The sequence below is a fragment of the Gossypium arboreum genome, chromosome 3, assembly GCF_025698485.1.
Source record: "Gossypium arboreum isolate Shixiya-1 chromosome 3, ASM2569848v2, whole genome shotgun sequence".
Classification (NCBI taxonomy): domain Eukaryota; kingdom Viridiplantae; phylum Streptophyta; class Magnoliopsida; order Malvales; family Malvaceae; genus Gossypium; species Gossypium arboreum.
Genome location: NC_069072.1, coordinates 39,669,768 through 39,692,628, shown reverse-complemented (window position 1 = coordinate 39,692,628; position 22,861 = coordinate 39,669,768).

Here is a 22,861-nt window from a genome sequence, read left to right as displayed (position 1 = left end):
ATATAAACTACTTTTACTAAATTCAAAACGAAAAACATAATCAGTGGTGTGGCCATCTCTGAGTCCCTCACAGCACCGACCCGCTTAAGGGTTACCTGCACTGATAGGTAGAAAAGGTGAGTTTAAGAAAACTCAGTGTGTAATCCATAGTTATCAAACAGTCAAACATACAGTGTTGAACAGTCTGGGCCTAAGCCCATTTTAGTCGCAATATCAATGTGGGCCTTAGCCCAATCTGAGAATGATGTCGGTTTGGGCCTTAGCCCATTTCGATCTGATGTCGTAAATGCATACAAAGATCCTACCCATCCATCCTCTACATTCCACTGCGTCCAACCCTACACTGCATGTGGGGATAAAATCGACCCACACATCCCTACAATCTAAAATTTAGTATTGGTTGCGGCACTAACAGTAATTGCAGCAGAGCTGCTAGTAATAGGCTTATAGCCTTTCAGTACACTTCCTCTAATATCATATGTCCCACCCAATGCAATGCAACATAATATAAATGTACATACAATAAAGATGGCATGCTCAAATGTTCACTTATCACATAGGGGTATTTTCGTCATTTACCTCATAGGGGTATAACAGTCATAACATAAATTAGGGTCTAGGTGTACTTACCGACCCAATAATAGGTCCACAGTTGTCTCGTTCGACCTGTGCAACCTTAACAGTTTAACAGCAAACATGGGCCCAAGCCCCCAAGCGCCTACTACGGCCCATGTGGGCACATACGCTCGTGTGGCCCAGTAAGGCCAAATAATGGCCTTGGCTGTGTAAACTATACAGTCGGCCCATGAAACTCTACCCATCTGTGTGGTTTACCCGTGTGGGGCCCACGAACCCGTGAGGCCCACACGACCTATTTCGGCCCAACATGGCCCAAAATGACCTATGCCCACGAGATCACTCGCAGTGGTCTCTACAATCACGTACTCATGCTTTTGTGTTTAGATGACCACACGGGCGCACGCACACCCGCGTGGCATCGATGGTAACGGTTTTTTGGCTTTTGCTGTTTAACGATTGAATCAATGTGATTACACACCTGTTATAAAGTTCTAGCCGAAGTGCCACTGAGATCGAGAACCTATGATCAACCACAACCTCTCACTAGTCTAACACCCTTGTTAATACAAAACCATAATGCCATTGAATAAAAATATTTTAACCAAATCATCACCACTTACCAATCAACAATCGTAGCCCCTCCTTGTTCCAAACCACGTATTCTTCCCAACACTTAACCCTTCACAAGAGCAGTTAACCGATATGTGAGAATCTGTAATCTCACACAAACACATTCAGAACTTAACACTTCCTAATAAATGAGTTATCACTTGTAAAGGAAAAGTAATCGGCTCCACACCTTGTTTTAAGAGATTGAATCCCTAGCAACATTCGTACAAAAATAGAAGTGTTAAGAAGGATATCTCCCTAAGATAAAAAGAGGAAAAGCAACCGTTCGGCCTAAGAGGTACATAACTCAAACCTTTAAGAGAAAAATCGAATAAAGTTTGGTTAGGGAACACTTCCCAGTACACAAGGGGACTTCAACAGTCCCACAGCAAGAAACAGTCAAGCATAGAAAAGAGAAGAAGTGTAATATCCTGATTTTGGGCCTAGTCGGAATAGTGGTTTTGTGACCACAAAATTCTAGATAGAAATAATTATTTTATGATTATTTTGAGGTCTATGATATGATTGCATGATTGTGTGAAAATTTCGTGAAGAAATTTTATGCATAAAGTGCTTAAATTGAAATTAGGGACTAAATCGAATAATTTGCAAAACTTGCATTCTAGAAGTTTCTAGTATGAAATTGTTTTGAAATATTAATTTGGAGGTCTTAAATAGAATTTTACCAATTTCTAAGTCTATGGACAAAAATTGGACATGGATGGAATTTTTGGAAAGTTTAGTAGTAAGGGCATTTTGGTCATTTAGGGGTAAAATGAATTAAAATACAAAATTAAAAGCCAATTTTGCTCATCTTCAGCCCCATGGCCGAATATAGCAAGGAGAAACCATGGCTAGGGTTTTTCAAGCTTCCAATCTCGATTGTAAGTCCGTTCTAGCCTCGTTTTTAATGATTTTTACGTTTTGGAGTCCTTAGCTCGATTTAGCTTATGCTAGCAATAATTTAACCTAGGGTTTATATTTGGAAAAATAACCATAGGTGAAATTTGTGTATTTTGGTGTTTTATGATAGAATATGAGGTTTTAAATTATGTTAGACAACTTGTGCTACTCGGTTTTAAGTGAAAACGAGCAAAAGGGCTTAATCGATAAAAATACCTAATAGTCATAAGTACATGTTAGAGTGAGAATTTGATGTTGCCATAGAAGGGAAAAATGATCAGCATGTCATAAAACATAAGAAAATAGGCTGAAGTTTAATTTACGAGCTTTGGGGAAAAAGTGTAAATATGCAAAAGTTTAGGGGCAAAATTGTAATTTTTCTAAAATATGATTTTGGGTCAATTTGAATAATGTGAGTCCTAATTAGACTATATTTTAAATGATAGAGCAAGGAAAACTGAAATTCGGGCTAAAATGGGGAAAATACCAAGTTGTGGGCGAAATGGTAAAAGTAGCCATTTTCGCATACGAGGCAAGTTCATGTGTAAATGTAGTAACATAATTGTCATTTTAAGCAATTTAATGTTGTTTATATGATATGATGCTGATTATTATCATGAAATATTATGCTTTGTGGTTATTGTTGAATAATATGTAATTATGTGAATTACTTGATGAGTATGAACTATCACCGAAGTACCGATTTTGATATTCTGTGGAAGACGGCAAAGATGTGTGATTGAGGAAAATGCCTGTTTGAACCTTAGGAATAGATTAGGATACAAGTGACATGTCACTAGGATGGTTGAGCATCTGAACTCGTTGAGTTGAGTCCGAGTTCACTTATGGATGCAAATGTCCGAACTCGTTGAGTTGAGTCCGAGTTCGTGAGATGTAACTAGGCATCCGAACTCGTTGAGTTGAGTCCAAGTTCATGAGATATAACTAGGCATCCGAACTCATTGAGTTGAGTCCGAGTTCACTCATGGATGCGAACGCCCGAGCTCGTTGAGTTGAGTCCGAGTTCACTTATGGGCGGGTTATATGGTAGCTTGGCTACATATGTGGCACTTATGTGCAAACTTTCCATGTATCCGAATTATATTCCGATGTGTTCAACGGGTAAAGTTCTACTGAAATGGAGGAATACTCAAGATGAAAGGGACATATTGGTAAGTTTTGTGAAATGGGTACTTTGAGCGGTATGTACTTAACCCTCGGGTTGAAAAATCGATATAACAACAATATGGTAAGATGATAAATGAAAATGTGATATGAATGTCTTGGTGATGATTATTCAAATGATGTTTTATGTTTGCTTATATGGTTATGTTACTTGCTATTTGCATGTGAACTTATTAAGCATTTATGCTTACTCCTCCTTTTCATTCCTTGTAGTTTTGACAAGCCATTTCGAAAATCGGGAGCGATTCGGAGGCTCGCTCACACTATCCTATACCATCTTGGCATAATGGCTTGTATATTTTGAGTATGGCATGTATAGCATTATAATCATTTTGTATATATGGTCTTATGATATGGTTATTGAGTGGTATGGAAATGCTTGGTAATGATTAGCCATTGGAATGGCTAATCATGTTTGGTGTTATGTATGTCAAATTGCTAGCTAATCCATGGAAACCATGAAATAGGTAAAATTTACCATAAAATAGATTAGAGACACAGATAGTGACGTGAATTTGAAAATCACTAAAAATAGTAGAAATGGAATTAAATAATGAATAAGTTATGGAATCGAATCTTGATGAGTCTATTTTCATATGGAAGAAGCAAAACAAGTATATGAGCTATATTTTATGAGATGTTTAAATTTTTGTGAAACAGGGCGAGCAATTTCGGATCCCCATTTCGAATTTGGAAATTCACCATAAATTTTAAAAAGATAATTGAAGTCATGATTTATATTTACAGATTCCTTATTGAGTCTAGTTTTATTAGAGACAAACGGCATAGTCATTGAAGCTCATGCAGGAGATATCTAATTTGTAATACAGATGTCGAGTAGTTGAACCCTAAAAGCAGGGAGACTTTAACTAATAAACTGTACTAATTGGCCAAACCAAAATTCTAGAAAAAATTATAGATAGATATATGAGTCTAGTTTCAGGAAAAATTTACGAATTGAATTTTGAGTTTCAGTAACTCGAGATATGATTTTTAAAGCGATCGTGATGCGCTTAGCCGACTTGTGCGAAATTTTAAAATGAATTGTATGAAATTTGTTTAATTAATGAATTAAGTCTGTTAACACCTCGTGTTCGACTCCGGCAACGGTCTCGGGTACGGGACGTTACAAGAAAAGAAGATGAGAAGAAGAGAAGAACAGTATCTAGGCCTTGACAAGGTTCAGCCAAAGTAGAAGCAAAGAACAATCGATCAAGACAAGTTCACTGTTCAAGAGACTGAAGAAGGAAAGAATTGGTTCCCCAAGGAAAGCTCAAAATAGAAGCAAAATTGAGAGAAAAGGGACCAAATATATTCGGCCAAAAGGTAAGTTACCAAAAGAGAAAAAGAAAAGATGGACATAAATTGGTGCAGTAGGAAAGTTGCCAAAACTCAAAGCCCAATTCCCTTCAGTACCAAGAGTCCACCAACGGCACTAACGCTTACTCTCACCTATCACTCCTTGATTTCCTCCTACAAACTCTCTCCACATCCTCAAACCAATTATCATTCAAATTCCCCATTCCTTTCCTAACTTTCGGCTATACACTCCCCTACACTCTTCAAACTCCTCAACCACCCCAAGCCATAGAGTTTCGGTCAACCCCAACTACCAACCTTGCGAGAGCAGCAAAATAGTACTCCCTTGTGCACAGGGTAGCTCGAACTCAAAACCCCTAGGCACACCCACACGCCACTTACCAATAAGCTAATAGGCGTTACATTGCCATGTTTCACTCATTTTAATTTAAAAGTCCATTATCAACCTCCAAGGGTTTATTCAACATGAAGACAAAAATTTGCTAAAGCCTAGGTTTGAACCGAGGTCTTCTCATACTACTCGAGACCCTTAACCATCACAGCAAGTAAGCCAACATGCAACATAACCTACAATTAATTTGCTAAAAATTTGAGGCGTTACAACGGGCGTGTCAAGGGCACATGAGCATGTCCTTCTGTCCAAACGGGCGTGTGACCCTGTTTTCTAAAAAATTCCTAAATTTCATGGTTTAATCTCGAATCACCTCTGATGTATGCTTTGGGCCTTGTTGGCCCGTATTAGGGACGATGTGCATGTGTATGTATAGTTTTGTGTTCAAAAGAAATTATATGGCTCGGTTTTGTATGTATGTTTATGTTTTAGCCAGGTAATGCCCTGTACCTATCCAGGTGATGGATACGGGTAACGGGTGTTACAATCAAGATAAAGTTTTAATGTACTCTAAATTCTAATAGTTATTAGAATTAGATCTCTACTTCTTTTATAATTCTTATACCTATAAATAGAGACTTTGATGAAGCATTATAATCATCCCTTTTGATCAATAAAGTACATTCTCTATTACTTCTGATAAACCGTAATTTATACATATTTTTACCCCATGTTTAATGCATTTTATGGATTATTTTCCATAAGAATTGGTGAATTCGATGCTCCTAATGCTTTAATTTCATGTTCTATACTTAAGAGAGCATAGGAGAGTGAAAGGAACGATAAACGGGCCAAAAACAGAGAAAATGGGCCAAAGTACGAGATCAACACGGCCTGGACCTCCTCACACGAGCAGACCACACGGCTGTGCCAATCTGGCAGAATTGGAGCACGGCTCACACGGGTATAGCACACGCCGGTGCCATTCTAACAGGCTCGAACACGGCCTGAAGTAATTGCACACGGGTGTGTCACACGGGCGTGTCACACGGGCGTGTCCCTGCCGAGCCCAAATTGAGTCCAATTCGGAAAAGCTAATTTTGAGGGCCTCTAGGCATTCCAAAGCCTATAAATACACCCTAGAGGAGGAAGAAAATGGAGACGGTGAAGAGGGGGTAAAGAATTACACCAACGAAGCCGATTGATCCATCTCGGAAGCCGGATTCATTATCAAGACTGAAAATCTCTCCCCAAATTCCCTTCAGGAGTTTTGGGTTTTCTTCATGTTTTGTATTCTTTATTCTTCTGAGATGTTTTCTTATTTAGTTATGAACTAAACCCCTAAATACCTAAAGGGAATGAAACCTAAGATGAATCTTGTTATTATTTTTTAAATCGTATGATAAATATTTAACTTGTTCTTAATTATGTGTTCTTAATTCTTGTTTTGATATCCCAGGATACTGATTCAAGACATGCTCTTATTCAGAGGAGGAATAGACCCTGTCTAAGAGTACTTTTGTCATAATTAAGCGGCGTTGACTGCGCGCCTAGAAATAGGGTGACAAGATTTTTCCGGATTAGGGTGAAACCTAATAAGGGGATCCATAGATCGAGTTAATGCAACCCTAGAGTGTTAATTAGAGAAAAGTCTCGGTTATTCAATCTAGGGATTAAACGTTATTAGTCTTGAAAAGGGATAATAACATAACTTAGGGATCTCTACGAAACATGTTGAATGAATAAATCGTCCGATTCGGAGCCAGAATAACAAGTAAAGTCTAGGTGGATTTTTCCTTAGGTATTGTCTTCATTCAATCGATTTTCCCAAAAGCAATTCCCCAATTCTTTTCTTTGTGAGTTCTTAGTTTAGATAATTAGTTAATTAAAATAAAACCTCCTTATTCTTAGGCTAGATAATAAAAAGACAGTCATTACTAGTACTTTTAGTTCCTTTGGGTTCGACAATCCGGTCTTGCTGAAACTATACTACTGTTCGATAGGTACACTTGCCTACATCGTGATAATAGTTAGTTCAAGAATGAGTAATTATAAATATTTAAAACCTATCACGAAACCTCACGATCAAGTTTTTGGCACCATTGCCGGGGAGCTGAAATATTAGGAACACTCAATTTTTATTACTTTAGCCATTTAATTTTTCTTGCAATTTAATTTAATTTTATTATTATTTATTAACTTCCTTTTTCCTTCTCTTGGCAGGTTTTCATAGTTTATGACTAGAAGAAATCGGTCGGGACCATTACTATTTGACGAAGAAATCGATCGCACAGTTCGTAGAAACCAAAGAGAAATAAGGTGAAACTTAAGATACACGGAGAACGAGCAAGAAGACAATACTGAACCCCCAACCGAAGAGATGGCTGAAAACCAAGGCAATCAACTGCCTCTTGTAACTGCGGTTAATCAAAATCCTGCTCCACGCACTATGTATGACTATGCTAAACCTTCTTTAACAGGAACTGAGTCAAGTATAGTTAGACCTGCTATTGCTGCAAATAATTTCGAACTGAAACCTAACACAATTTAGATGATACAGCAGTTTGTTCAGTTTGATGGTTTGTAGGATAAGGATCCCAACACTCGCTTGGAAAATTTTCTGGAATTTTGCGACACTTTCAAAATTAATGGCATTTCTGATGATGCCATTCGCCTTCGGTTGTCCCTTTTTCACTGAGAAACAAAGCTAAATAGTGGTTAAACTCATTACCACGAGGGTCTATCACTACTTGGGAACAAATGACTGAAAAATTTCTACTAAAATATTTTTCGCCGGATAAAATGGCTAAGTTATGTAATGATATCTCTTCTTTTGACTTTACGATACATGGGAGAGATACAAGGATCTATTGCGAAGATGCCCTCACCAGGGGTTACCTCTATGGCTGCAAGTTCAAACGTTTTACAATAGTGTGAATCCCTCGACAAGACAGATGATTGACACAACTGCTGGAGGAACCATCAACAACAAAACACCTGAAGAGCCTTATGAATTTATTGAAGATATGTCACTGAATAACTATCAGTGGCAAGTCATGAGGACTAAGCCAAAAAAACAGCCTGCGTTTATAACGTCGACTCAGTTACTATACTGTCAAATTAGGTAAAACTTCTCAATAAAAAGATTGATGGTTTACTTGGTTCTAAGTAGGTACATCCAGTAATGAGGTGTGACTCAAGTGGAAGAGGTGTGCATACAGAATATCAATCCTTCAATCCTACAACCGAAGAGGAACAAGTTAACTATATGGGTTACAATAACTTTAGATATCAAAATAACCCATATAGTAATACTTATAATGCAGGTTGGAGGAACTACCCAAATTTCTCTTGGGGTGGTCAAGGGAATCAAAAACCACAAAATCCTCAGGGTTTTCAACAGCCACCTTATCAATAAGAGAAGAAACCAAACCTTGAAGAGATGCTCTCTAAATTTATCTCGGTATCAGAAACCCATTTCCAAAATACCGAGATAGCACTTAAGAATCAACAAGCATCAATCCAAGGGCTCAAAACTCAGATAGGCCAGTTATCCAAACTAATCTCCGAACGACCACAAGGTAGCTTACCAAGTAATACTGAACCTACTCCAAGGGAACACCTTAACACAATTAGTACTCAAGATAAGGAAGGATTCATTGCGCCTGAGCCAGAATTGATGCAAGAAACTTTGGTGAGCAAAGGTAAAAGTGAGGTAAGTCATAACAAAACGGTGAATGAATAATATAGACCTCGTGTCCCATACCTTAAAGCGACAAGGAAAGACCGCTCAGATGAACAATTCGGTAAATTCTTCAAACTTTTGAAAAAATTACATATTAACTTACCATTTGTTGAAGCTTTGTCGCAGATGGCAAATGCAATGAAATTTTTAAAAGAGCTTTTAGTAAATAAGCGGAAGTTGGACGAAGCGTCGCATGTGGAGCTAAACGCAATCTGCTCAGCTATTCTACAGAATAAGCTACCTCACAAATTGAAAGATCCAGGGAGTTTTACAATTCCTTGCTTAATTGGTAGTTTAGATATAAATCATGCATTAGCTGATTTAGGGGCTATTATTAACATCATGCCTTACAAAATGTTTAAGCAACTAGGTCTTGGGAAACCTAAACAAACTAGGATGAGTATTCAATTGGTAGATAAAACTATAAGATTTCCTAGGGGTATTATTGAAGATGTACTAGTGAAAGTAGATAAGTTCATATTTCCCATTGATTTTGTTGTTCTAGACATAGAGAAGGATAATAACACTGCTTTGATTTTAGGGAGGCCCTTTTTAGCTACTGCTAAAACAATTATTGATGTTGGCATAGGTGAGCTTACACTTTGTGTGGGAGACAAAACGATCGCCCTTCAAGCTCGTAATTCTGGCATCCCATCGAACATTGAAGGTAATGGTCCACACCAATCTACTAAAACTGACAATATGACTTTACAGAAATTGAGCTTCAAAGAAGTTCACGAGCCATGTTCCAGAAATGATAGAGGACACATTCATGAAGAACGATGGCTACGGATAGAGGAGCTAGAGAATGGCAAGCACATAAATCGAGAACACATGACAAACTAAATGAGCCCGATACCTCTCCAAATCAACTTAAGGTTGGTGATAAAGTCTTACTAGATGCTGCAGATCCCCACATAGTCACTACCATACCGAATGAGAAAATTTCTCTTTCGATACTCAGTATTTTTCCATTCGGCACGGTGAAGGTGAGTCATCCCAGGTTCGACACTTTTAAGGTAAACAACACCCGTGTGAAACCTTATTTTGATGAGACTGATAGCAGGAATGAGAAGTATAAACTCCTCGAACCACCATGACCATAACAGAGAGGTAAGTCAAGCTTAGACTATAAATAAGCGCTTCTTGGGAGGCAACCCGAGCACTAAAAACAATAATTTCTTTGAATTTTGGTATTTAACTCCTAACTTACTAATAGAAATCTTAAATACAGGTGTTTCCATAGAAACACGGCCAAGCACACGGGCATGCTTAAGGCCGTGTGAAAATAGGGCAAAAGATTTCCCCAACACGGGCTACGATTAAACGCCATGGCCGTATGATACGGCTGTGGTCGAGCCTACCAAAACAACACGGGCCTGCAACACGCCCGTGTGGAAGACCCGTGGTTGAAACTGAGAAATTAACACGGGCGTGCGGCACGCCTGTGTCTAACACCCGTGGTCGAACCTGTTAAATTAACACGGGCGTGGAGCTTGAACACACGGGCGTGGGAGAAACGAACGAAGCTAGACACAGCCGTGTGAACCCACACGCCCGAGGAACACGGGCGTGTACTAAATGTCAAACGCGCCCAAATTTGAAATTCACGAATCACACGGGCTAAAATTAGGGGACACGGGCATGTGCCTTGGCCGTATGCCCCAAAATCTATAAATACCCTGCACTATTCACTTTCTTCCCCATTCAAAAACCTTAACCCTAGCCGTTGCAACTCCACACCGCCCCCTGCCACGCCCGTGCGTCGCCTTCAACTTCGTTTTTGACTCCCAATCTCTCTCTCTTAGTGTTTGTTTACTCTCTTCACTTCTATTTTACTTATTACTAATGCTTATTATTACAATAATTTCCATTTCTTTTGAACTATCTTCCATTTCTGTTCATTACTTTATCATTTAGTTTGTATTTTTAGTTAAGTTATTATACATTGCATGTTAAATCAAGTGATTAGGAAACTTCATACCCATGATTTTACCATGCTCATTCTCATGATATTCCGATGCCAATATCTCTCATGTAATTTGCGTTGTTCAATTATTTCTTATACATTTCATGTTGTTAGGAAAGCTTCATTCTTTTACACATGCCATTATTACATACAATGAGAAAGTCATGAAATTATTATATTAGTTTTGTTTGGTTGTGGCTGAAAGTCTGCTTTTTAGTTGGAAATTGTATTCCTTTTACTTTGACCACTCATCAAGATGACTTGATGATTCTAATTGCAAGTACCATGTCATTGTCAAGAGAAAAGAAAACCACCGTACCTACTTCGAAGAAGTGGAAGGGAACGTCCTCTTCCTCGGGTCCAACCACGAAAATTCATCACCCTCTCCTACAGTTTCCTCGAGGGCCCTAGGAAGAACTATTCCAAATACTTCGAGCCCGACCCTTAATTGCGGGCCGCTGCATCGACTGGGCTACCGTAGAACAAGTCTAGATGGCTGACGCGATTCAGGCTCTCCTAACCACCGACCCTTGGGTGCTGTTCTTCAGGATTATCAAGCTGACATACCTCGAGCTCACGATGGAACTATGCTCAACGTTCTATCTCCAGACCGTAATGACAAGGTATGATGATCCCGACACAGTCCAGTTTCGCCTAGGCGGATTAATCCGCTAGCTAAGCGTCCCAGAGTTCGGTGCTGCTCTAGGCCCATATACGGAGGAGTTTCGAGAGAAGAATGAACTACATGCTCTCAGTCGCCACATACATTTCTCTCCCTCGAAGTGCTGGCACACTTTGGCCCCTAGCACAGCCTCGTACAATCCTAGCAGCTCCAAGGCATCAGTTCTCCCACCATCCCTGAGGTACTTGCACGCTATTTTAGCTCACACGATTACAAGGAGGTGAGAGAGCACTGGCATAGTCAACACCCACGACGTCTACTTCTTATGGTGCATGTCGGAAGGACATGTCATCAACCTTGCCTATTTTATCACCCTTGCGATTCAGCACCAGACAGAACGGCATCGGAAGGGGGTCATATCCATTGGCCCCTACGTGACTAGGCTGGCACAACACTTCGGGCTCCTCAACACCGCGGCCCAAGAATCATCCCTCACTCTCATCGGCTAGATGTCTCCACAAGGCATCCGAGCATGCTTAGCATGAGGATGATCGAGAGGCGCCGAGGAACCTACCCTCCCCAGTATCGTCTCACCCAATCTACTGAGGAGGAGGCTTACGAGGAAATTCTTGATGATGTCCCCGCAGCACGAGGACCCACCAACTCAGCCACCACCACCCTCTCGTCCAGTTCAAGCGGCGGCTTCATATGTCGACATCTTTGAGTGCCTCACTCGATTTGAGCAATAGTGTTTTCAACTATTTGACAACATTGATGCTACTCTACAGCAGATTTGTCAGCACCTCCACATCTCATCGGCAGTCCTACCTCGCGAACCATCCAACGATGAAAATGTTTAGAAATATTTATTTATTATTTTATGTTTTTAATTTTTATTGAAACTACTTTTTATTTTTGTTAGATTTTAGAATTTTATTTTTAATTATTAATTTTGGTTATTTCTTTTTGAGTACTTATTCTTCCTAATATCCCCTAAAATGTTCCTGATTTTATCACAGTTATATAGAGCTCTTAAGCTCATCATCATATAGGAACTAAAACTCCACCAGGAAAGGTTCTCCACGACTCCCATGTCTTGCTCGACCACGACCATAGCTACCACTAGATATAATATTCTTTTGGCGCAGGACTTCTGGACTAATGAACCTCTACGACCGCCAGAGTATCCTCCTCCACTCTCGAACCAATTACTCTCCAAAACTCTAGTTCGAGGAATTCATCATACAGGAAGTTTCACTTCTCTCCCTATCTTATTTTTATTTTATAATACTTATATTTGTAGATTGAGGGCAATGTGCATCTTAAGTGTGGGGGGAGGCATTCATTTCATTATCAGAAAAATCCCTGAATGACTGTCTTGTTCTCTTGAAAAGCTCTCATATCATATTTAGGATAAATTTTGATTGGTTTATGATTTTGATTGATATATCTTGAATTAAAACATAGGGACTTATGCATTGACTATTTAAACTTTAAGACATTAGAGAATCAAGCATGATAAGTTGATTTTTAAGAATTTAAAATTATACGTTGTTTCTCCAAGTCTAGGTATTACTTTGAATTGGAATTCAAGAGTCTAAACATCAAAAAGCCATAATTTTTGTGAGATTTTTGATCCTTTTGAGCATCTATTAATTCTTTCATGCTCACTTTCATTATTGCTTTGAGTGCGTCAGTATTGAACTACTATTCTAGAACTTGCTTGATTATGTATGTCGAGACCACACCATTTGATTTGATATGTCAAAATGATCAAGGCACTTAGGATTAACCCACTCATACCATAAAAAGCCTACCTCCACGATTAACCTCTAGTAAACCCTCTTGAGCCTAACAAGCCATTTCTTGTATTACCCTTAATATTGACCTTTAATCCATTATTGTTGAAATCCCCTAAATTAATACCTATTTTTGTCGAGATTTGAGTTGAATGGACTGCCTAGCTATGTTTTGTTCTTAATAGTTAGTCTATATTATTTTAACTTGTTCTTAAAAAAAAACTATGTATACATATCTGTACTTTCATATTCTGAGAGAAGCTCTGTTGTACACAAGTGAAGATTAACTATTTTTCTAGTTAGGCAATTTTTCAATTCAATCTCGATTCTAACCCTTTCTTTCAGCTTATGACCACACCCCCTAACCAAGCCTCACTACAACCCTCTAAAGACCTTTTGATTGATGTATCATCTTAAATTATAGTGGTAGAGATTTGATTTTCATGCAAGCCTATGGTAATGACTTTTCATTATTGACTATTGAGTGCTTCATTTATTGTCTTTAAACACCTCGAGTGATTTGAGTGAATCTTTAGTGAGGATGTGAAACTCTGTGATATTCTAAATCAAAGGTAATTACTTAGATGCGGAGAGACACCTATGGTTGCATGATTAAATACTCAACTTGGAATGTTTGAAACTTTTATGTTCTTTTAGTTGAATTCTTAATGTATGATTACCTATGGATTATTTTGAGATATTATCGATAAGAATTATAGGTTGAGGAGAAATTATTTTGATTATGAGTTGAGAATTTTGCTTGAGGACAAGCAAATGCTTAAGTGTGGGAGTATTTGATAAACCGTAATTTATACATCTTTTTACCCCATGTTTAACGCATTTTATGGATAATTTTCCATAAGAATTGGTGAATTCGATGGTCCTAATGCTTTAATTTCATGTTTTATACTTAGGAGAGCATAGGAGAGTGAAAGGATGAGAAACGGGACAAAAATGGAGAAAATGGGCCAAAGTATGAGATCAACACGGCCTGGACCTCTTCACACGGGTAGACCATACGGTCGTGTCAATCTGGCAGAATTAAAGCACGACTCACACGGGTATAGCACATGCCCGTTCCATTCTAACAGGCTTGAACACTGCCTGAAGTAATTGCACACAGGAGTGTCACACGGGCGTGTCCCTGCCATGCCCAAGTTGAGTCCAATTCGAAAAAGGCTAATTTTGAGGGCCTTTAGGCTTTCCAAAGCCTATAACTACACCCTATAGGAGGAAAAAAAGGGAGACGGTGAAGAAAGGGTAAGGAATTACTCCAATGAAGCCGATTGATCCATCTCGGAAGCCGGATTCATCATCAAGACTGAAGATCTCTCCTCAATTTCCCTTTAGGAGTTTTGGGTTTTCTTTATGTTTTGTATTCTTCATTCTTTTGAGATGTTTTCTTATTTAGTTATAAACTAAAACCCCAAAATACCTAAGGGGAATGAAACCTAAGATGAATCTTGTTATTATTTTGTATGATAAATATTTAACTTGTTCTTAATTATATGTTCTTAATTCTTGTGTTGATATCCCAGGATACTGATTCAAGACATGTTCTTATTCAGAGGAGGAATAGACCCTGTCTAAAAGTACTTTTGTCATAATTAAGCGGAGTTGATTGCGCGCCTAGAAATAGGGTGACAAGATTTTTCCGGATTAGGGTGAAACTTAATAAGGGGATCCATAGATCGAGTTAACGCAACCCTAGAGTGTTAATTAGAGAAAATTCTCGGTTATTCAATCTAGGGATTAGACGTTATTAGTCTTGAATAGGGATAACAACATAACTTAGGGATCTCTACGGAACAAGTTGAATGAATAAATCGTCCGATTCGGAGCCAGAATAACAAGTAAAGTCTAGGTGGACTTTTCCTTAGGTATTGTCTTCATTCAATCGATTTTCCCAAAAGCAATTCCCCAATTCTTTTCTCTGTGAGTTCTTAGTTTAGATAATTAGTTAATTAAAATGAAACCTCTTTATTCTTAGGCTAGATAATAAAAAGACAGTCATTACTAGTACTTTTAGTTCCTTTGGGTTTGACAATCCAGTCTTGCTAAAACTATACTACTGTTCGATAGGTACACTTGCCTACATCGCAATAATAGTTAGCTCAAGAACGAGTAATTATAAGTATTTAAAATCTATCACGAAACCTTGCGATTAGCTTCCATTTTTTTTATTCTCTTCATCTTTTTTTATTTTATAACACATTATCAGCACTACGATTCTCTATTTTTTTAAAAATCTTTCAAAGTCATCCTACAGATCAAATTCTTTTTCACCTTGAACTTTCACCCTTACAACTTTATCTTTGGGATGTTGAAAGATTTAATCTCAGAATGGATTATGGTTCTTATTCCCGATCTTTGGTTTATTGTACAAGCATGGGCAAAGTATAGATTTGGTAAGGAACTTTTATATTTCGACCATATTTTCTTTTTCAATTAATTTATGACTACTATTAATTTTTATTTGACATGAATTTCACATCTTGATAGTATTTGATTTTTTCCTTTTTAGGTTAAATTTTTTTATGCAGAAGACATAATTGTTGATTAGATATGTTTGCTATTAATATGGTATGTTTTCTCAAATTTTTGGTAAATCATTCTCTTTGAAGTTTTTTAATTAAGTTATATTATGTATAATATTTAGATGTTTTGATTATTAAATTCTTGTTATTAAATATTCTTGAAATTTTATTAAAATTATGGTGGAAAGTGTTATTAACCTACCATTGTTGATTAAAGGAAAATTTGATAGGATCTATTTATTCTTATTAACTTGCTAATGTTGAATGATTGTATGATATATTTTAAATTGAACTTATAAATATTTTATTAGAGCTATATAAGATTTTATAATATATATGTGGTATTGAAATTTGGTACAATGTGTATCGATGATTTTCAAACATCGTACATGAGAATTTTGATTATTTATTAAATGATTTTTACTACTAGATTATAAATGTTATTACGAAAACAAAGTTGTTTTACTACTTGTAATAGTGCTTATGATGATAGTCAAGGTGATGACAATGGTGTTAAATATCTTTAGGTATATTTTACTAAATTTTATTTATTATATCATGTTTATTATAATTGGAGACTAATCATGACAACATGAATAGATAGATTTTGGTTTGAAATCTTATGCATGTTTGCGATGGTGATTATGAAATAAAGAATCTATTGGGATGTTTATAAGTCTATCTTACTAGATTTGTTGCATTCCCTGAAGTGAATGTAAACATAAAAAAAATAAAAGATATAACAGGGACCATTAAAAGTGGGAACATAATAATAAAAAAGAGAATAATGAGAGTTCTCAAGATAACTCTTTAAAGGGTAAAGATAACTTATGTTATCAATGTGATATGAAAGATTATTGGTAACATATGTGATATATGTCCAAATATTTTGTTTCATTAATATTCTCTAAGGAAGGATATGAGAATGTAGTTATAAATTCTATCATTATAGATAGAAAATATTTATCTTATTTGGTACTAAAAAAACAAATATTATTCCAATATTTGATAGAACAAAATTAGTCGAAAGCTCTAGAAGAGCTAATATATTAATATATTGTTATGGTTAATCCATTGGTTTTAAAAGATATTTATAGTGGATTTTATATTGAGATTGTGAATGAGAAAAATATTATATTTCATATGAATCACTATTACTATAAATATTTATTTTGAAATGATGAAAATGAGAGGACTGAGTTATTAATTTATATTTATTTTATAATCTTTGTGATATTCTTCATCATAATCTCCATTAAGGGTTAGAAGCAAAATATTTGACTATGAAATATCTATTTATGAGCAATAAAATATGATAATTCTATCTAAAGCTCGTTATGGTTGGATGCACTGAAGTTGCAATTTTTTTAGATATTTGAAGATTTTGACATATTCCTAAAAGCGAATATTGCATATAATTATTTAGAAATTATATTTATATTTTTGACTTAGTGACATTATAGTATTTACATTGATTTAGACATTTCAGTAGTAAATGTCATAATAGCACTTATATGTGGATACAAAGTAAAATGAATGATAGTAAAATTATTAATTTGTTACAATTTAGTATAATTGAAACACATGTTAAAGTAAACCAAAAGTTTACTGATACAAATGCATTTACTACTTGGCATGACTAGTTAGACCATCCTGGATCATATATGATGCGAAAATTAATTAAGAATTCATATAGACATTCATTAAAGAACCAGAAGATTCTTTAATTTAAAAAAATTCTCATCTGTTGCTTGTTCTCAATGAAAATTGATTCTTAGAAACTCACTATCTAAAGTTGAGATTTAATGTCTTAAATTTCTAAAATGAATATGGCCCCATTCATCCACCATGTCGATGATTTTAATATTATATTATTTTGGTAGATGCATCTACAAAATAATTAAATATGTTTTATCAATTTGCAAACTGTCGTGTAACACCCCAAACCTGGCCCAGACGCTACGACCGAATCCGGCGTGTCACATTAAAACGTTACTAGAAAAATCATGTTTTATCTAAAGTCTTTCTTAGTGTTTAAAGAATATCCTCATTATAGATTAAAGTGAATGGAAGGTGTGCACCAGGTAGGATGCCAGAAAAGAGGAGGTGAGTCAATTAGACTGCTTAAGTTCCCAGCTCTCCACGAATCCAATCCTAGACATGCACACAACCATTGCCACACTTTAACTGAGTGATTGTTCAGGGAAAACCATTTTGTTTAAAACCATTTGGAACTGTGAAGAAGAAGATGATTTGGTATGGTGGTTTTTGCAGTGGTATTGTCGATAGGGGTTGAGGTTTAGAGGATGTAAAAGTCGGCCAAAAGAGATGAAGAAAATAGGAGGATTTTGGTTAGAAGAAATCGGCACAAGGAACAACTTTCGGAATTTCGACTTTTATGGCAATCGGCTATAGAGGTTTAGAAAAGAATGGGAATGAAAGAGGAGATAAGTAGAATGGTAGGAATGTTTCGGCTAGAGAAGAAAAGAAGGAGAAAAGAAAATAGAAGAAGAGAGGAGAAGAGAAGGAAGAATTCAGCACTCAGGAGATCTAACTTTGCATTTTTCTGCTTTTTGCGATACTGAGAAGAGAATAGAATGAAAGTGAAGGCTCTAGGTGGCTAACCCTAATTTGGCAAAACAAAAAGAAAATAAATCTTGCCCTAATGACCATTCAAACCCACGACCCAACCTTCCTAAAGCCCTAGCCGAATTTCCACTTAAGCTCTATCACATGCCCGGCACATGCACAAAAAAAAAAGTAACAACACGCTTACCTTGTGACTTGAACTCTGGCTCTCCCTAAACATCCACATGTCACTCCCTAAACACTTAGGTGGCACCACATGCCACTTTACCACAGATCTTTTTGTGTCCTATTTTACCACCTCAATTTTAAAAGCCTATATCACCAGAACCCTCTCTCTCCAAAATTAAAAATTCAGAAATTGCCTCGAATTAAATTTACTCTTGGGCCTTTTAAAGGCCCACTAACATACTCAGACCCACACCAGACAGTCAAAACACAGTATTTCTAAAATTCATTGGAAATCACAGAAATCTCGAAAATCCCGAAAATTAGGGAGTTACATGTCGTTTGCAAGATTGCTTGTTTAAATAATTAATTTCAGATCATGCAATTAAGACAATTCATCTTGTTAATACTGGTGAGTTTATATCTCAGTCTTTTATTGATTGAGTTTGAAAAACTTTTGTAAAAGTCTGTACATAATGAAGAAATTATTGAGTTTGAAAAACCATTACTTATGAGTACTAAACTTCCTATTTCAACATGAGACTATGTTGATTTACGTGTTGTACGCATTACAATTGGTTTTGATCAAGAGCTAAATATTTCTCATCTTTGAATTTTTGTATGTGCGTATATGTTCCAATTTCTCCACCACAACGAACATAGATGAGTGAATCCTCAAAGAAAGTTGGGAATATATATTAATTACAAGTTTCTTTATATTATTAGATGTTTCGAAAGTAATTGAGATTCAATTATGACATGATTTTTTTTATTACAATTTTGATTTGATAGTTTTTCCGATATTAGGGAGAGAGAAATAATAACTTGTAATGAGTTAGGGGGAGAGTAATTTGAACCAGAAGTTCAATAAGGATAACTCGTTACAAGTTAACTGTTAGATGTATTTACAAACTTAATGAGAATAACCAAGTGTTAAATACCATCTAATATTTTAATTTGAACCAAAACTCTTAATAGGACTATCGGGTACAATAAATAATAGTTTGTTCAGTTCTAAAGATGAAAATTCTTCTGGATGGTTATATAGTGAAAATTCTTCTAGATGGTCATATAGTGGAGGTGACTGCTCCAGAAGGGACCCAAGACTTAACTAATAAGTTAAACTCCAGAAGAGATTCAGGTACTTAAAACTGAATTTTAAAATCATGAAAATAAGATATGTCAATAAGTTATGTCAATTTGAGAGAATGTGGAACTGGATGATAAAAGTGGTCGACAATGATTTTACATGCAATATTATTATTGAAATAATGAAATAAAAGGAGGATCTTGAATAAATCTATTGAGAAATATAGATATGGAATAAGTTTACCAAAATAGAAAGACATAACTCAAGTACAATTAAATTCATGAAGTTTTTGGACCAGTAGTTCAAATATCTAAAGGTATAAAGCCGGTGAGGGTGCAAGTGAAGTAGTTTTGCAAAAGCAGAATAAAAATATGAAGTTTTTCGCTAAGTCGTGGCATTGATTATGAAAAGATATAATATTCTTTTGTGGTGGATGTAATAACCTTTAGATATTGTAACACCTTAATTTTTTTGGGGTTAGAAGTTTTGATATTTGTAGGAAGGGTCAGTGGCTAGATCAAGCATTTGAGTTTGTTTCTGCATTTTAACGTCAGAATTAGCCTGTTGGTCTAGTGGTTGGTTGTGTGTTAGTTTAGCCAGGTTCAAGTCCTCAGGTGTGCTTTGAGGGAATTATTTTGATTTAGCATTGTTTTGTTTTAAAAGGGTTAAATATTTACTTTTATTTATTTTATTTAATTTATTTTTATTTTAGTTAAAAAAAAGGGAAAGAAAAGAGGCAAAAAGTTTTTGACATTCCTTCTCTTCATATCTTTTCTTTTCCTTCTCTCTCAAATTTTTTCGCACAATTAATTTATTTGCTTAACCTCTTGGATTTTCCTGCGGCGTTGGTTTGTTTATATTTTTCGTCAACTTGAGCTTCGAGTTCGTATTGAAGTCGTCGACGTATGCTGATTGAGTTTTAGGCATTTTGATTGCATATCAGGTGTGGGTTCTGAACTTATCTTTTTCGTTATAGAAATACTGAATTGATTCTAGGTAATTCGACATAATGGGTGTGTTCTGAACTATATAACTTGGTACTGAATTTCTTTGAAATTCAGCAACCCTTTTCGTTTGATTTGGTAGTTGAGCAATTGAGTGTTGTATTGCCTTTAAATAGCATGAATTCAGTTTATTATGGTGTGTTTCTAAAACACTTTGATTAGGGGTCATTTTAGTGATCAGAAAACGAGACTTTCAGTCAATTTCAGTGTGGTTTCATGACCACACGAGTGGCCACACAGGCGGTTCACACGGTCGTGTACAATTAGGCATTAGGATTTTTGGAAAAGATTTAGTGCCACACAGCCGTGTGGATAATTTGGGAAAATTAGTCGATTTACACACGGTAGTGTCCCTTAGGCATACAAACATGTGTGTTTAGAAGTTAGGGTTTTAGGGATTTGGTGCCACACGGTTGTGTGGCTAATTTAAGGATTTAGTGATCCCACACAGGTGTGTGAGACCCACACATAGCCGTGTCTGCCTTGTACTCTGTTTTAGTAGAAATGGACAAAGAGTTACATGGCCTGTTCACACGGTCATGTCTCTGGCTCACACGGGTGTGTGCCTTAGCCACACGGCTGTGTGCCTTAGCCACACGGCTGTGTGCCTCCTCCCACACGGGTGTTTTGACCCCTACTCAGCCTAGGATTTTCCACATGGCTAGAGTACATGATCGTGTGGCCCTAAACCACCTATTTTAGTTCTGTGTATGTTTTTATATGAAAATGTGTCTGTGTGTTCCGACCCTTGACTAGGCTTTAGTGAGGGTAGTTAAGACTCTAATCTGGGCTTCGGCTTATGTGTTGTTTGTGATTGTTGTGTAAGATATCTGATTCTAAACCCAGTTAGCCAGGTGTGTGCATGCATGTTTCTATTTGACTATCTGACCATGTGTTTATTGTTTCTGTAAGGTTGTAAGCATACATGCACTTACATAAAGTAATTTTTGGGTTGGTTGTGAAGAGAAGGAAGATTGATTTTGATCTAATCTAGCAGTTTAACTATAACTTATCGGTATAGTGAGTTACTGCATTGTACCATTTGTATGTTAGCTTTGCTGCGTACTATTATTTGATTTGGTAGTTTAAACTGCAACATGTCTGTATAGCAGTTTACCATATGCACTGTACTACATATACGCCATCCTTGTTGCATATTATTATCTGAGTGGCTTAGTCCACATACATGGTGTATAGGGTTGGATGGGCCTTTCGAGGTCCTATGTAGTGTGCTTGCTTGGATGAGCTTAAACAGCTCTATTGGGGTGTGGTCGTGGGACGGGGATGATTTTTGGCTAGATGGGCCAGTTTTCACTACATGACTGCATTCATAAGCATCTGATTAAGTGATTGGGTGTAAGTTTGTTTGTGTGCATTCTATCTGTGTGACTTATCATTTGTGATTGTTCTTGCGTGTAATGAGGTTTTGTAACACTATATGTGATTAAGTGATTTTTCACATCCACGTCACTGCAGCTGTCAGCATCTGTCTTTAAGGTAGGCTTTACCTATTTCATAGTTTCCATGATTCAACTAGCCCTTAAACATAAATAGCACAAAATATGATCATGATTAACCATCCCAATGGCTAATCGTTTCCAAACATTTCCATACCTCTTAATGAACAACATACAATGATTATAATACCATGCCCAAAGTATACTTAAGCCATTTTCGCATGGCTATCCAAATTTACACAAAACCGAAAGGTACATGACCTACAATAAAAGGGTAGTCCTATACATGCCATTTCAAAGTTCAACCAAAATAGTATACCAAGAAGGAGCTTTGATAGTGTGGGCGACTTCGACTTCAAAATCCCGAGTCCGATAGTGAAGAACCAAAATCTATAAAACAGAAAATCAAAGAAAACGGAGTAAGCATTTAATGCTTAGTAAGTTTGAGCCATGAATTTAAACACAACCAAGGTATAGCATTCATGTAGCTAAGCAGATAATTTCATATGCACAAATTCTCAATATCATACTTACTTCACATTACCAACCCTTATATTCATACACAAGATCAACTTAGCTAAAGGCCGGTAGCTCATTTATCAAGCGGCGAATACTTATTTGTAAGGGCTCAACTAATTCAAAGCACATACTGAAACATACCTCATTGTTGGGATTTCAAGCGTATTAACTGAAATTTTTACAGCAAGTTCATTCATTCCCGAATCACGTACCTTGAGTTTAACCGGATATAGCTACTGTTCAAATGCCTTGGGACATAGCCGGTTATAGTAACTCACACAGATGCCTTGGGACTTAACCCGGATTTAGTAACTCGCACAAATGCCTTCGGATCTTATTCCGGATATAGTCACTTAGCACAAAGCCTTCGGGACTTAGCCCGGACATCATTCGAATAACCATGCACATTTATCAATAAATCATGACACATTCGTATTT